Source organism: Eublepharis macularius, chromosome 5, assembly GCF_028583425.1.
Source record: "Eublepharis macularius isolate TG4126 chromosome 5, MPM_Emac_v1.0, whole genome shotgun sequence".
NCBI lineage: Eukaryota > Metazoa > Chordata > Lepidosauria > Squamata > Eublepharidae > Eublepharis > Eublepharis macularius.
Genome location: NC_072794.1, coordinates 124327687 through 124343094, shown reverse-complemented (window position 1 = coordinate 124343094; position 15408 = coordinate 124327687).

The window sequence follows — 15408 nt, the reverse complement described above, 5'->3', positions numbered from 1 at the left end:
GTCAGGAACTACAATGCCAAGACCATGGCTATACAGTTCAGAAAATCCACAACAACCAACATTACACATTCTCTTCAGAACACACCTATTCTGCTTCTATATGGGTTCCTGATCTGGCCATCCTGATTGAAAAGAGGCAAAGCAGGAGCAGAAACCCATGCAAAGATGCTCGGTACTGCTTCCTTTAAACTGTGCTCCATCTATGCATCAGAAATGAGCGAATGGTCGATTGGAGGCATGTCCCATACTGAAGAAAGGCAGGTTGAAAGGAGGCTGGAGCCACGACACCAGCAGAGGCAGAGTTGGCTGCTTGTTCTGGGATTGGATGATTTGGGCTCATGGGAGCTTTTTAAGTATCTAATTTTTGATAGCCTGTTGTATTGTTTATTGAATGTCTCAGCCATTGATCATATAGACTTACACTATGTCATTGACCTTGAGTCTCAGTGAAAAAGGCAGATTATAAATAACATATACTTAAAATAAATAAATAAAAATGGTAGATTAACAATAGTCTTTTCTTGCAGACTCACAGTTAGTCCTAGTACTCAGCTTGGATATGATAATATTTAGCTAAGATTGCTTCATAACAGGTACAGAGATGTTTTCAAGCCATGTTGGGACTGTTCGCTGAGTGCCCAACCGATAAGATTTTGCTAGCAAATACATTGAAAGGAGCAGCTTCAGGTGTGGAAACAACATACCTTTATCTTAATCTTGGTGATCTGTTGAGCCTGGGAGTCTTCAGTAATTGAGTACTACTGTCCTCTTTTGCTGCTGCAGGCCATACTGCTGGGCAGGAATCCAGCTCTACAGCTCTGTCCTGAAACACTGAAATGCATTAATATTCAAGAGTCTACAGTCACTTTATTGCCAAGTACATTTTAAATGCTTGGATGCGATAGCAAGTTTGGACCAGAGTCTCATTGCTACGTGGACAAAGGAACTTTAATGATGGTTACTTCTAGAAAGCAAGAAACTACCTTCTGCTAGTACCCATCAGGCATTTGAACCATTCTTTGTTTGCATAAGCAGCTATTTTTAAAAACACTGAAATTTGAAATGCTTAAAGTCAACTGGGAAAATATACTTATTGCCTTGCACGTTTTATTTGCTACTTCCATGTTTGTGGATATAGGATGTAGTGCCTTGCTAGTATTAATGACAGGACCTCCTTCCTGAACAACAGGACTCTTTTTTTAAAAGAAAGCCACATTCCTGTGGTTACAGTCCCCTTAACTGAGTGACTTTTTAACTGTATTAAGCTAAGAACTGCTGATGTGCTATTTCTGAGGGCAGCAGAGATGGCTGTTCTACTTACAAACTCCTTTACAGTATATCAGGAAAACTAGATAAGTCAAGTAGTACCTTTTTTAAGGATTAAGGCAGAATGAAGGGAGCCAGAACTTCAAAGGCTAAAAATGTCCACATAATTTTGGTAATGGTTTTATTACTTGTAGAGGTAAAGGAAGAAAGTGAGGGACAATGCCAAGATTCCTTCCATAGCTAGCTCAACTGTACAAATACATCAACTGGAAAGGGAAACCACTGGGATGGAGTTTCGTGCGGCTGCTTCTGTTAAGTCCTTTCTATTACTGCTTCCAAATATCCCTATCATTATAGGCTTATTGGGTCATGGCCCCAAAGGGGATCATAATGTGTTAATTTCCCCTTCAGAATATGTTGCTACTTTTGGAAGTAGCAGAAGGACATTTTGAACCCATATGGGAAAAGGAGAGAGAGAAAGTTTTAAGGAGAGCACCGAATGGTCTTCATAGCTGGCAGGGCAGAAGCAAGGACAGCAGAGCACAGCGGATTAAGTGTTCATGCCTTTAGGACAAAGTTCCATTCAAATAAGGAATTCCAAAGTAAATCTTGTCTTGGCCAATGATGTCTTTTAATAGCAATGGAAAGGCTGTTGCTGTGCTTCAGAAATTATTGTAGCCTGGCCATTGGTAATATAAACACCCATTTTTATGAACCTGGTATATGTTTATTTTTGAGTTATTCTTAAGAGCTAATAAAGCTTTCCCTGCTTCCCTGCCTCCTCCAAGCGATCCAGGAGGCCTATTGTTATGCACATTTTTACAGAGAGAATGAAACCTGCCTTGTTTTTTTCTCAGACCTATTCTCCGTTCTAGCTTGGTCTCCTCTGCAGGCAGAATTCCTGCCAGGCATACCACAGCCTTAGTTGTGTAATGGCTGATGCAACACAGAATGGCTTTTCATATGCCATTGTATGCACTTGGAGAATTACTGTGTGCAAACAAAACCCAGATTGGCACAGAGTTCAGGATGGTGCATTATCCATCACAAGCTCTTCTCAGGACATGAGACCTGTGGCAGCAAATCAGTATCTACAGACATTAATTTGGATCGTGACTAGTATTTCCACAAGCACAAGGACTTCCATTTGTAAAGTACAATTTTTCCCACTTCCTCCTTTCTATGGAAGCCTGAACACCAGTCCTCATCCTGTTCTTGGGGAACTGGTAACTCTTAAGGCCAGGATGTGGGGGGAGTCTCTTGGGCTCCCTTTAGAAGGTAGAATTTAGAAAGTCACATTCTGTGAGTGAATGTCCTTGTGCCTATCTTGTGTCATACAGCAGGAGGATGGGCTCCCAGTTTTGTGCCACATGTATTTGTGAATTGAAATGTCATACTACTTTATCTCTACTTTGTTAAAATATATGCCATTTTTCATCATGGCTCACATGGCTACTAATCACAATGTAAAACAGAAAGAACCCCCAAAACTACCCTCCATCCTAGCAGATACCAGCAATCTATACCCCATTAAAAGCTGGCAAATAAAATGACCTTACAACAACTGAAAATTTCTAAATATTTAGTCAAATCTCTTGCCCATAGTGTTGAAGCTGCTGATCTTGTAATGCCTTTCTATTAATAAAATGCAGCAGCAGAGGCCTGCTATTTTTGTAGGGCTGCCAAGTGGCCTGGAGAAAAAAATGTTGTTTCTTTAATAGAAGCTTAATGGGATGTTATTTACTGCTGCTATGTGAAGTTCTCCTAGAATGAAATTGCCCTGCCCACCCCTGAAGCTTTGTCCTGCTAGTCAAAAATATGCCCCCTATGGGCCAAGCAACCCTTTTAGGAGGGACTTTGTTCCAGAAAATAGCTGGGAGGATTCTAGGGTTCCCAGTCCCCCAGTGGGTGGGGGTCCCCACTCCCAACCTCTGCCCTCTGCCTCCTCTTATGTGGCTGGCAAGGTGTGTGCATGCGGGGAAGGGCCCAGGTGCTCTGGAGCACACTCCTGTGCTCCTTGGAGCCTTTGTTGTAATGACAGCATTCCCAGCGGGACAACAAAGGGAAGGCCCCTGTGGGGGTATTTTGCTTAAATCATCTGAAATCGTGAATGCACACTAGTGCCTCCCACGACCCCTCTCATCCCCCCCCCCCGGTTTAGACCCTGGAGGACCTGGCAACCCTAGAGACCTCACCCCTATTGCTGCATTCAAAATGGCAAGTCATGATTACTTCAACTTAGTTATTTTAAAGCTAGTAGGAGATAACATCTTTTCCCTTTGGATTTTTATTTGAGTTATTCCTTATGTTACCTTAAACTTTTTGTTACCTTTGAACATTTACCTCAGGTCACAGCCCATACTCCCTTTTCTCCACACATACAGAGCTTCAGGTTTTCTCTACTTTACCCAGGCTTTTACCTTCATAACACCTTCCCTTTCTTGTTTATGTGACCTATATGTTGTTGCCTCCCTGACTTCCTTTAAAAGTTTTTGCTGCTACCCAGGGGTCATTTTGTAGAAAAAGAGCTGGAGGAACTCATTAGCATAAGTCATTAGCATAAATCATTAGCATATGCCACACCCCCTTGCCATCACCGGAAGTGTGTCATTGGCATGACTGATTTGCATATGCCACAGCCCCTGACATCACCTATCCAGGCTGTTTTGGACCCAATCCTAGCCTTTCAGGGCCGAAATTGGGCCCAAAATGCCAAAAAGGAGCTGAAAATGGCAGAAAAGGGGCCCCAAATGGTTAGGATCGGGCCACTGCTGAGTGGGAGAGTGATACACCACACATCAGAGGTCTGATCCGGACCATTTCGGCCCTAATCCAGGCTGAAACAGGCCCAAAATGGCCGAGAGTCAGGTGGGCAGGGCCACTAACATGTGACCTCTTTGGGGAACTGCTGGAACTGCGTTCCTGCGCGTTCCCCCTCGAAATGAGCCCTGCTGCTACCGAAGATTTTCACCGTAGACCTCAGTTTAATGATAACATAGGAAGGCTTGTTATAGATGGTAGTTTGACAGAACAGTCAGTGTGTGAGAGATGGTTATGAAATTAAAAAGGGATCTTTTTTAAAACAAAAGTAGAATTTAAAAAAAACATGTGTGATGGTTGCAGAGTTTGGTAAGTGTATAGGTTTCAGAATAGTTCTTAAGCTTGGTTGTTTCAGGAACAGTTATACGTTCACAGACCCAGTTGCAAAGACTTCTTTTCTACACAAATCTTTATGAACAGGATAAACACTCCTGTCATCCACCCATTTAGGCTTTTACCCACACAGGTTGCCTGACCTAGATAGAATGAAACTCTTTCAGGCTTGACCTTTTTGCTTGACCTTGAAAAAATAATTTCTCAGAGAGAGAGTGCTCAGGTTCTACACATTGCTTGATTTGGCCAGAATGAATATTTTCTCTTAGAACAATGATGAACAACTGCAGTTTGCTTTTACCATCCAAACAGAGCAGACTCCATTCAACCATCCAGCCTCCTTACTTCAGATGCCTGCATTTAACCTCATAGTAAGAAATATTAAAAAACCCAATTAACCTGCAGAAATACATTAACTACATACAAAACATTGCAATCTGCTTGTCTGCAAAAATATAAAAAGTAAGCAAGCAGCTAGCACAAGTAACTTTATCACTCTTCTGATGACATCTCCATATTCTCTCAAGAAGTTTCTTCTGCCTGCACCTTCTTCCTTGTGCCTTTTAGCTCTTCCAGATGGCAGTCTTCTGTAAACTGGACTCAGTGGGATAGGTGGAACATGAATGAATAAATAGCACAGAAACTTGCACTGCAATAGAGCTATTTAGTTTTTAAGGTATGACAAGAACTTTTTGTTTTTAGTAAAAGACAAGTACTGCCAGCCCTAGAAAACAGGTATTCTGTGGTTTTCATAGGGTACCAATGACTGGAAGGGAGGGAGGGGCTTTGGTGTGGATCCTGCCACTGCTTTCAGGTGACAGACAATAGGGTCAAAGAAGCTGGCTGGGCTGTGTGACTGCTCCCCTCTGTGGGCTGCTGTAGCCCTGGACAAGTCTTTCCCTTTATTCTAGTTCAATGAGTTGTGTTGGAATAAAGGTGGTCTGGGAGGCCTTCCTTGACATTTGCACAGGTTCCCAGACTCAGTAAGACCACCTTTGCCAGAGCTTACTGATATTATTACCATTCCTTGTGCTTGGTTGGAGCTTAAAACCCTTGGCTGGAATGGGGCGGGGGAGAGTGAAGTAGGGTTACAATAGACAAATGTTCTTTCTTGAGTCTTCTTTTCTGGATTATCACAAATAAGATTTAGCTTGTCCCAGTCTCTGTACTAGCTGAAACTGAAGAAATGAAAGCAGTGATGAGAGCAGCCAATGCTTTCCACGTGTGTCTTAAGTGAGGGGTTTTCAGAAGGTGTATTGGTGGCATGACTGCCTGATGTCTCTAAAGTGCAACTGGACTTGAATCAAGATGTGAAAGTTTCCCAGATTTCCAGCAGGGTTATCCTGATGGCATGGAACTGTTTCCTGATCAGTGTGTGTGTTATGTGCTGTCAAGATGCCTCCAATCTATGATGACCCTATGAAGGAAAGACCTCCAAAACATTCTATCTTTAACAGACTTGCCCAGATCCTGCAAACTGGAAGATGTAGCCTCTTTTATTGAGTCAAGCCATCTTGTTTTAGGTCTTCCTCTTTTCCTACTGCCTTCTACTTTTCCTAGCATTATTGACTTTTCCAGGGAATCTTATCCTCTCATGATGTGACCAAAGTACAATACCCTTAGTTTTGTCATTTTAGCTTCTAGGGAGAATTCAGGCTTGATTTGATCTAGTACCCACTTCTTTTTTTGACTGTCCATGGTATCTGCAAAACTCCTCCAGCATCACATTTCAAATGAATCAATTTTCTTCCTCTCAGCTTTCTTCTGACAAGTGCTGATTAGAAAACGTAACTAGCCTCTTTTGCTGTTTGATATGCTCCCCCCACCCAAGAGATAAGAAAATAAAACAAAAAGCAAGTCTTTAAAATATTGTTGTGTGTTGCCTGGTTCCACAAGTGATGAGAAGTTTCAGTGTTCCTTGAGGAAAGAACACTGGAGACTCAGGGCAATTTTGTAACGTTTCCTTTATGTACAAATAGACAAGAAAAGCTCCAGTGGGGGGCAAGAGGCATTCCTCCAGGACATACTATTCACTGGAACACATCAAATTTCCTGAGAGATCATACACCCCTAAGTTGCTTCAACTGTTCTATGAACTTTTCTTTGACTCGAACTTTCCATTTCTTTTCTTTTCTCATACTGCCCTCCCTCTTCCCTCCCCCAGCTGGGAGGGATCAGCTCCCCAACCATTCTACAAAGCTGCTGAGGAATCAATGTCTCTTCACAAGCAGGAGGGCCTATTGAGAAAGTCAGCTGATCATTCTGAACCATTAACAAAAGAATGCAGCTGCAGCAATATCCGCTAAAACCAGTTCTATTTCACAATAGCTACCCAGAATTGCAAATGATGGCCAGCTTTATCTGAGGAAGATGAGCACACATTGTCTTGTCCTTTGTGTGACCCTGTGGAAGAACCCTCTTCCTCTGCTTCCTTCATGATAGGTTAGGTATAGGCAAGACATGCATTTTCTGCTAATTTTTTACAGACTGGTTTAAAAGTATTTACATTTGAGTTTTATCACATCCATTAAAAACTTAGAGATCTTTATGTCACTGTTAGTGCAAGGTGCAGCACAGTTGTTTATGTAGTGACTCAGTGGCATAGTTATACTTTTTAAAAAACGTGTAGATTCTGACTGAGGGAACATATCCGCCCTGAGCCTGCCTGTGTGGGGAGGGTGGAATGAAATTTAAATAAAAATCATGGACACCACTTGACTGCTATTCAAACCATCCCTCCTTCATGCAGCAAGCAATTCACTTACACCAGGTTGTCTTGTAGATAAGCCATGCATTGGTTTCATGCTACTTTCCATTAGCTTTGGCATTTGTGAAGATAGTGTTTGTAATTGTTGAAAAATGAATCTCAGTTTAATTCATTCATTCATTTGTAGTCTTCCTTTTTTGTCAAGAGCCAGTGTGGTATAGCGGTTAGTGTCAGACTAGAATATGGGACACCCAGGTTCAAATCTCTGGTCTGCCATAGAAGCTTGCTGGGTGACCTTGGGCCTTCACACACTCAGCCTAACCTACCTCACAGGGTTGTTGTGAGGATAAAATGGAAGAGAGAAAATGATGTATACTGCTTTTGTTCCCCGTTGAGGAGAAAGATGGGGAATAAATTAAGATAATAAATAAAACTCAAGATGGTTTACAACATTGTTTAAAAATGCAATAAAAATAGTATACTACAATAAACAATGCAGTGAAACTGCCTAACCCTTTTCATTGACATTAAACAACTCTACTGATGACTTTTGTTTCTCTATAAAGAACTTTCTTCAGAAGTTCTTGAAAATGTGAACGCATTGAATTTTAAAAATACATGGAACTAATAAAATGTACATCACCTTTTCAGAGCATTTTTAAGCCCACCTGGCTACTGACAGATATACATAGCTTCGAGTGATGTCTGAACAGGAGTTGCAGCTCTTAAGATCTGATTCAAATGTGAGGCTGGCAAGGCAAAAGATTTTCCTTGTAGTACTTTGCAGGCGTTCAGACTCATTTAAACTGTGCTACAATGTGATCAAATATCTACATGTGTTTAAGATGCAGGCCCAACACAGTATTGGCAAGGGCTGCAGAGCTCTAGCATACAAAATAAGGACATATGGCTGCCTTTCATGGGTTCCGGTATAGTTTAAAGGTTGTCCTAAGACTATGCAGAGTTGCAAGCACTTTGTCTTGTAAGCATCATCTATAGATCAGTTCTACGATTAACAAGAAGGCATTAGTTACCCTGTTCAGTCCGCTGGGACTTTTTTCCCTCTGTAAACTGAAAAGTTGTGCAAGGTTTAGCATCAAAGATAAGTGAGTTATCTGTACACACGTCACTGAGCTTGAAGCTTTCGTGTTCATTTCCCCATGGAAATTTCATATACATTTGTGAAAGTACAGGATTGAAATTTAAATACATAAATGGATACCTTCTAGTAGTTGGTGCCAGTTTGGTGTAGTGGTTAAGAGTAGTAGGACTCTAATCTGGAGAACAGGGTTTGAGTCCCCACTCCTCTGCTTGAAGCCAGCTGGGTGACCTTGGGTCAATCACAGCTTCCTGGAGCTCTCTCAGCCCCACCCAGGGTGAGTGTCATGAGGTAATAATGACATGTTTTGTAAACTGCTCTGAGTGGATAAGTTGTCTTGAAGGGCGGTATATAAATTGGATGTTATTATTATTATTATTAAACTCTGGCTTACTGTAGGTTTCTAAAATATCCCTGTATGCCAAAAAATGACCCTCCACTCTTGTAACTATACTTCCAAAGGTATTATTCTTTTTTCTAGCAATTTGTGGCTGGTAAATGACAGCACATAAGACTTCTGAATGTAGAGTTGCAAGTGTCTTAAACTTTTATTGATTTCATAGAAATTTGATATATATACATTTTTTAAAAATCCCAACAGCCATGTCGCATACAGTTCCCTGGAATACTTTTCTTACTTCTAAGAAAAACTGTGGTTGCCTTTCTAACACTAGGATCTCCCCTGTACAGTTGCAAATTACAAGGAATATTCAGACTGGCTTTGTGTCTACTGAAATTGTAGCGCTCTCTCTGTAACACGTGCTTGACCATCATCTCACTGTGAGTCACATGATGTCACTGTGACTCACTTATATTACTCAAGCTATTGTAACTACACCTAAATTCTTGCCTCTACGATTCTTGTCTTATAGCTTCTTGCTAATCTAACATAATGATGCAGCAGCAACGGCTTTTCTTGGCTCTGTAGTGCATTATAAGACAAAAGGTTTGAAGATGGCATCTCCTTTCTTTGCTTCCTTTGCTGGCATAGGTGAAACCTGTCCTTGTGATCTTTTTTCAATCTCCTTGTCACACAGAGGCAGGCATTCAAGCTGCTGTAAAGCGGCTTAATCATTACCGTAATGCACTTCAGTCCTTTTCAAAGACGGATGCATTGAGCTTGTTCATGTGATAGCCATGAGGGGTGGATTGGCATTCTTGCCTGTCCCCTTTTGGGAAGATTTTTTTTTAAAAAAAATTCAGCTCTGCTGACTCAGGATCACTTGTTGAATAGCTGAGGCTGGTGTTCTGCAAGCCATCTTTTTGCCTCCAGTGCGTGTGTTTTATGAAGAAGTTATGTGGGGTGAAAGAGCCCTCCTGAGTCCCGAGAAAAAAGGAGATAAAGCTGCTTATTCAAAGCCCAATGCTTTGAGGTAACTAGGTCTGGAAAGAGTTGTGAGAAAGCTACAGAACTAATGAACACCAGCTAGCCACTAAGCTCTCGTGTCAATCAGCTTATCTCTTTCCCTGCCTTCAATCACCCATGTCTTAATTGGCCCGGTGTTTGTCATATGTTGCCTTTGGCAAGGTCTCCTGGAAAGGCAACTGATAACTTTAAGTCAGTCAAAGGGTCCATGAGGAGGACAGCTTGTGAGCTTGCTCTCTAGAGAAGCTTGGGAACCTAGAGGAAGCTGCAAGCTGAAAGTTAGTAGACTCTCTGCAATCTTATTTACACTTGTCTTGTTAAGCACAGTGGGACTTATTTCAAAGTCTCAACACCCACAGGATTGCATTGTTAATTACCTACACAACATATGTTAACTTTTCTGGTTGGATAATATCCCTGTCAGGCATATATCTACTGAGTCACTATCTTCCCTCACTACCCTTCCTGCTATTCAGGGAACTTAAATTAGTTCACAAGGACTCAGGGAATGATCAGATATAAACATAAATATATGTAATTCTCATTGTGGCCAAATCTTTGGGTACTTAAATCCAGAGACTGGAGCCATGAACAAAGACAGTTTTTTCTACAAGCCTAAGAAGTTCCCCAAGTTTGCAAAAAAAATCTGAACTCTTAAAAAAAATCAATTTGGGAGTTAAAACCCTTAAAAATGATAGAAAGATTGCCTATAAGTTTAAGGACGGAATGCCATCAGTGGCTGTTGCTAGACAACCAAAGAGACTTGCCAGCCTTCAAGCCTTGGTTTCACTCAGTAAAAGGCAAAGGGATGTGGCAGGGCTGCTTTGGCCTTTGAAGGGAGAACTCCTTGGGACATGCCTAAGTAGTAACCACAACCAGCTTGCTACCATATAACTTATGTGATTCACCCAGGCCCGTCTGCTTGCTACTGTTCAACAGCAGCCACCCCAGGAAAGCCAGTGTAGCATAGTGGTTAGTGTTTCACCACAAACTGGGACACCGGGGTTCAAGTCTTCATTCTTTCACAAAGGCTTGTTGGGTTATCTTGGGCCAATCACACGCACTCAGTCTAGCTTACCACACAGTGTTGTTGTGAGGATAAAATGAAGGAGAGAAGAATTATATACGCTGCTTTGAGTCCCCATAATGGAAAAAGGCAAGTTATACATGAAATAAATAAATAATACAAATAACTCGGGATGGGGAGCAGATAAAAAGGTGGCGCATGGTTGGGAAAGAGAAAAGGAAACAAAGAAAGTGGAGAGGATATGAAGGCTGCCAGAGGAAATAGTATGAGGAGGAAGTAGGATTGCCAGTCCCCCACTGGGGGTGGGGGATCCCCTGCTCCACCCCTCCACCCCTCACCCCTGCTTACCTGGCCAGTGGGGGGGGGGCAAACCTCCTGAGCTGTGCTCCTGGGAGGTGCTGCATGCTCCTGTGCACCACAGTGACCAAATTCAAGCCAAATAGGGCTGGATTTAGGCTGCTGTGAAGCTCAGCAGCACTCCCACGTTCAGCAGCCTGATTTGGCCCCTGTGAAGTGTTGGAGCGCTCCCAGGTTGGCTCATGGCCCGTGCGATGATGTCACTTCCAGGAAGTGATGTCATTGTGTGGGCTGGGAGCACATGCATGCAGAGTGCACGAGTGATAAGGACATCAAAAAGGTGGGTGCCAGGCCTCTTACCCCCGCCTGGGGGTTGGGAGACTTGGCCACCTTAGGAGGAGGATATGGGTGACTGTGGCCTGCTCCCACAAGTCCCTGTGGGTTCCCTTTGCACAGCTGGGCCAGGTGGCCAGCACTGCACTACTTGGCCATAGTTTTCCTGGGCAGAGGCTGGAAGTAGAAGGGAAACCTGGAGATGGAGGGGTAGGTAAATATAGGCTGGCTGGTAGGTGGGAAAGAGAGGAGCAGTGTGATGGACCACAAATTTTAAAAAACCCGAAAGTGTTGTACATATGCAGCTGCAGAACTGTTAGGGGTTAATCCCTCACAGAATCAGAGAGCTATGAGTGACAGGCTACTCCAAGGGAGGTGATTAGGTAGCAAGAGCTGGAAAGAGGAGAGTCTGTTTTCAGTCTTAGCAGAGTAAGATCAAGTTTGAAGAGTGGGGATGGAGTCCTAAGGGAGAGCAGTTTTAATACCAACAGGAGAACTGGGTAAAGTTGGCAAAGAAGTTTGGGAAGAAGGTGCAGATTCCCAAATGGGTCAAAGAAAGGAGATAGATCTTCTAAGGAGAGGAGATTTTTCCTACCCAGTCAAACAAGGAGGTAGCTCTAGAGAGTGAAGAAATCCCTGGTCAAGTGTGGTTGGAAACTGCCTATAGAGACCTTCAAATTTAGTTAAAAACTGAAGGAAAGCACTGGTGCGTGAAGAGAAGGGGATTGGGGTACTAGAAAGTGAATACCAGCATTTCTAACTCCAGAAGAGGAAGAGAATACTAAAAGAAAGTATACTAGAATGCTTGGGGAAAAACAAGGGAACCAAAGCCAGGAAACAGAAGTCTTTACATATCTGTGAAGAGCATAAGAACTGAAGTCTGTGCATATTCTGATTTTACCTCTCATCTTTCTCTTTCTCTTTCTCTTGAATTACCTCTGTCAACCCGATTTCACCTGATCTTTCCCTTCTTATATACATTGAATGTTGTTGTTAATAAATAACCTAGTTAGTTATTTTGGGAATTTTAAAAACGCCTCTGGTGCCATTTCTGTTGTTTAAGGACAAGGGAATGTCATAAACGGGGAAAGCGGGGAAAGTATGGGGGTTTTCAGGCAAAGGAAAGAGGAAATAGTGGGAAACAGGGAATGAGATGCCCTTGCAAGTCCTTGCGGGATCCTCCATTTGTTTCCTGTAATTGTCACATCTTGAACATTATTACCTGTCAGATTAAGTACATTAATTATAATAAAGATTGAGCTGCTGTAGCATAGCAGTTAAATGGTCAGGTTGCAAATCAGCACTCTGCTGGTTAGAATCCCGCTACTGTCTGCCATCATGATCTCAGCAGGCAGTCTTGGGTAAGCCACTCCTCTCAGTTCCAACTCCCCAGTTGTATTGTGGGGATAATAATAACACTAACTTTGTTCACCATTCTGCATGGGGCACTTATCTGTCTAGAACAGCAGTATATGAGCACAGTTGTTATTGCTGTATGCTTAGTTCAACTTCAGCATCATGTCACACTGCAGATCAATGGTTCTGATGGGAATATTCAATGTATTGTGGTCAGTTTGTTCTATATGGAAATGATAAATTACAGTAACCGTAGTATTTCAGTAATGGGTTTGATGATACATAGATCTTTGTGGATGTATTTTCCATGGATTCAGAACCTCCATTTTGGAATCCTATGTGAACTGGTACCTACCGTAGCAAGCGACTTAGTTAAGTATATGCCGTTTGTTGGAGGAAACATTATAAATCTACTTCCTCTTAGGGCCAAGCTACACATGACGAATGACACTTGAACGGCAAGTGTATTTCTCCCTGTTCACTTGCCCTCCACTCAATCCACTTGCCGTTCAAGTGTCATTCGTCACTTGTAGCTTGGCCCTTAGTGCCAGCAGGGATTTTTAATCACCTGCTATGTTTTCAGGAACTTACCTAAATTGGTATCCCCTTTCATTTAGAAGCGTTATGCCTGGGAGAACACTTCACATATTAGCTACTTTTCACCCTCCTCTTACTGAAAAACAGATGTTTTCAGCTCATCACAATGTACTTGGCCATGCATGTTCCATGTGTGATGGGGAGAGAGGAGACAGAAAAGTCATCATAGCAGAACTGAAATGGAGATCAAAGACATGAAAGTTGAACTTTGGCTTTTCTTCATGAGTTTTTTCCCCTAGGTTCTCGCCCTGTACTGCTTTGCCCTCCCCCTTTTCCAACAGCGTTTTTTCTAGAAGCTAATTTGGGTCCCCCTTGTATGTAATGTTTCTTTTGGTTTCTTTGTTCCACCCACGCCACTTGCCTTTGCAAAGATTGAATGTTGTCATTGTCAAACCACTCCCTCTCCTCCCCCCTCCCCCGAAGTTGAATTGTTTCATTTTTGATCTAAAAAAAAAATCAATCCTTATATTGACATAGCGATATAAACATGCACGTGTGCTCATGAGCATGGGCACACACACCCAAGTTAATAAATTCAGCAGATTCTCTGGATTTCCAGTTTTCATTTTAAAAAATTAAGTCTCTAGTCCCTTCCTTTGAGGAAATATGCGCTTTTCTTTATAACTCAATAAGGGAAGGGATTAGAGTTTTACTTCTTCTTTTTTTTTTAAAAAAAGTGATAATTGCGTATAAGGCGGTTGTAAGGGGCATACTAATGGACTTAAATGGTAGAGCAAGGAAAAAGAAAGAGGAGAAAAGACAAGAGATTGAGGAGAAAATAAAGGCCAAAGAAGTACAGTTAAAAAAGAGACCAGGGAAAAAGAAAATACATCAGGAAATCAAAATTCTTCAAGAACAGTTAACAGCAATGAGTAATAAAGAATTGGAGTGGAACCTTACAAGACTGAATCAAAAAGCTTTTGAGGGTGCTAATAAACCTGGGAAATATTTGGCATGGCAATTAAAGAAGAAAAGGGAAAAGAAAATAATAAATAAAATTTGTGAAGAAAACAAAACGTATTTGGAGCAGACTACCATTAGCAGAGCCTTTTATAAATTTTACGCTAAGCTGTATAATAAAAAAGAAGTAAACAAAGAATCAATAGCATCATATTTGGAGAAAACTAAACTTCCAGAGATCTCGGAAGCTTGGAGAAAAAAGCTGAACAGTGAAGTAACTGATGAGGAAATAAATATGGCAATACAATCCGCAAATCTAGGAAAGGCGCCAGGGCCAGATGGACTTACGGCTAAATTTTATAAGACAATGGCCAATGAACTGGCACCATTCCTAAAAGAGGTGATGAACGGAGTTTTTAGGGATCAAAGAATTCCAGACACTTGGAGCGAAGCGAATATATCATTGATCCCAAAAGAGGGCCAAGATCTGACTAGCGTGAAAAATTATAGGCCTATATCATTACTTAACAATGATTATAAAATTTTTGCAAAGATATTGGCGGAGAGACTGAAGGGGTGGCTCTCGGAAGTTATAGAGGAAGAACAAGCAGGTTTTTTGCCGGACAGACAAATAAGAGACAATTTAAGGACAGTGATCAATGCTATTGAATACTATGACAAGCGTTGCGATAAAGAGGTTGGTTTCTTCTTTGTAGATGCTGAAAAAGCGTTTGACAACTTAAACTGGGATTTTTTGTTTGCCACTATGGAAAAGCTACAATTGGGAGAAAGATTCATCAGAGCAATTAAAGAAATATATAGGGACCAGACTGCAGCAATCGTAGTGAATGATGAATTGACCAAGAAATTGACGATTAGTAAAGGAACAAGACAAGGTTGCCCGTTATCTCCATTGTTGTTCATATTAGTATTGGAGATTCTGATGATACAAATACGACAAGACGAGGAAATACGAGGAATAAAAATAAAGGACTATTCATACAAGGTCAGAGCATTTGCAGATGACATAATGTTAATTGTAGAAGATCCATTGGAGAACATGCCAAAAGTGATAGATAAGATCAAGGAGTTTGGTGACTTGGCAGGTTTCTTCATTAATAAAAAGAAGTCAAAGATACTATGTAAAAACATGACTAAGCAGAAACAACAATTGTTAATGGAAACAACGGACTGTGAAGTAACTAGTAAGGTGAAATATTTGGGAGTTGAGCTGACTGCAAAAAATATAGATTTGTTCAAGAACAATTATGAAAAATTATGGACTCAGATAGAGAGAGATTTGATCA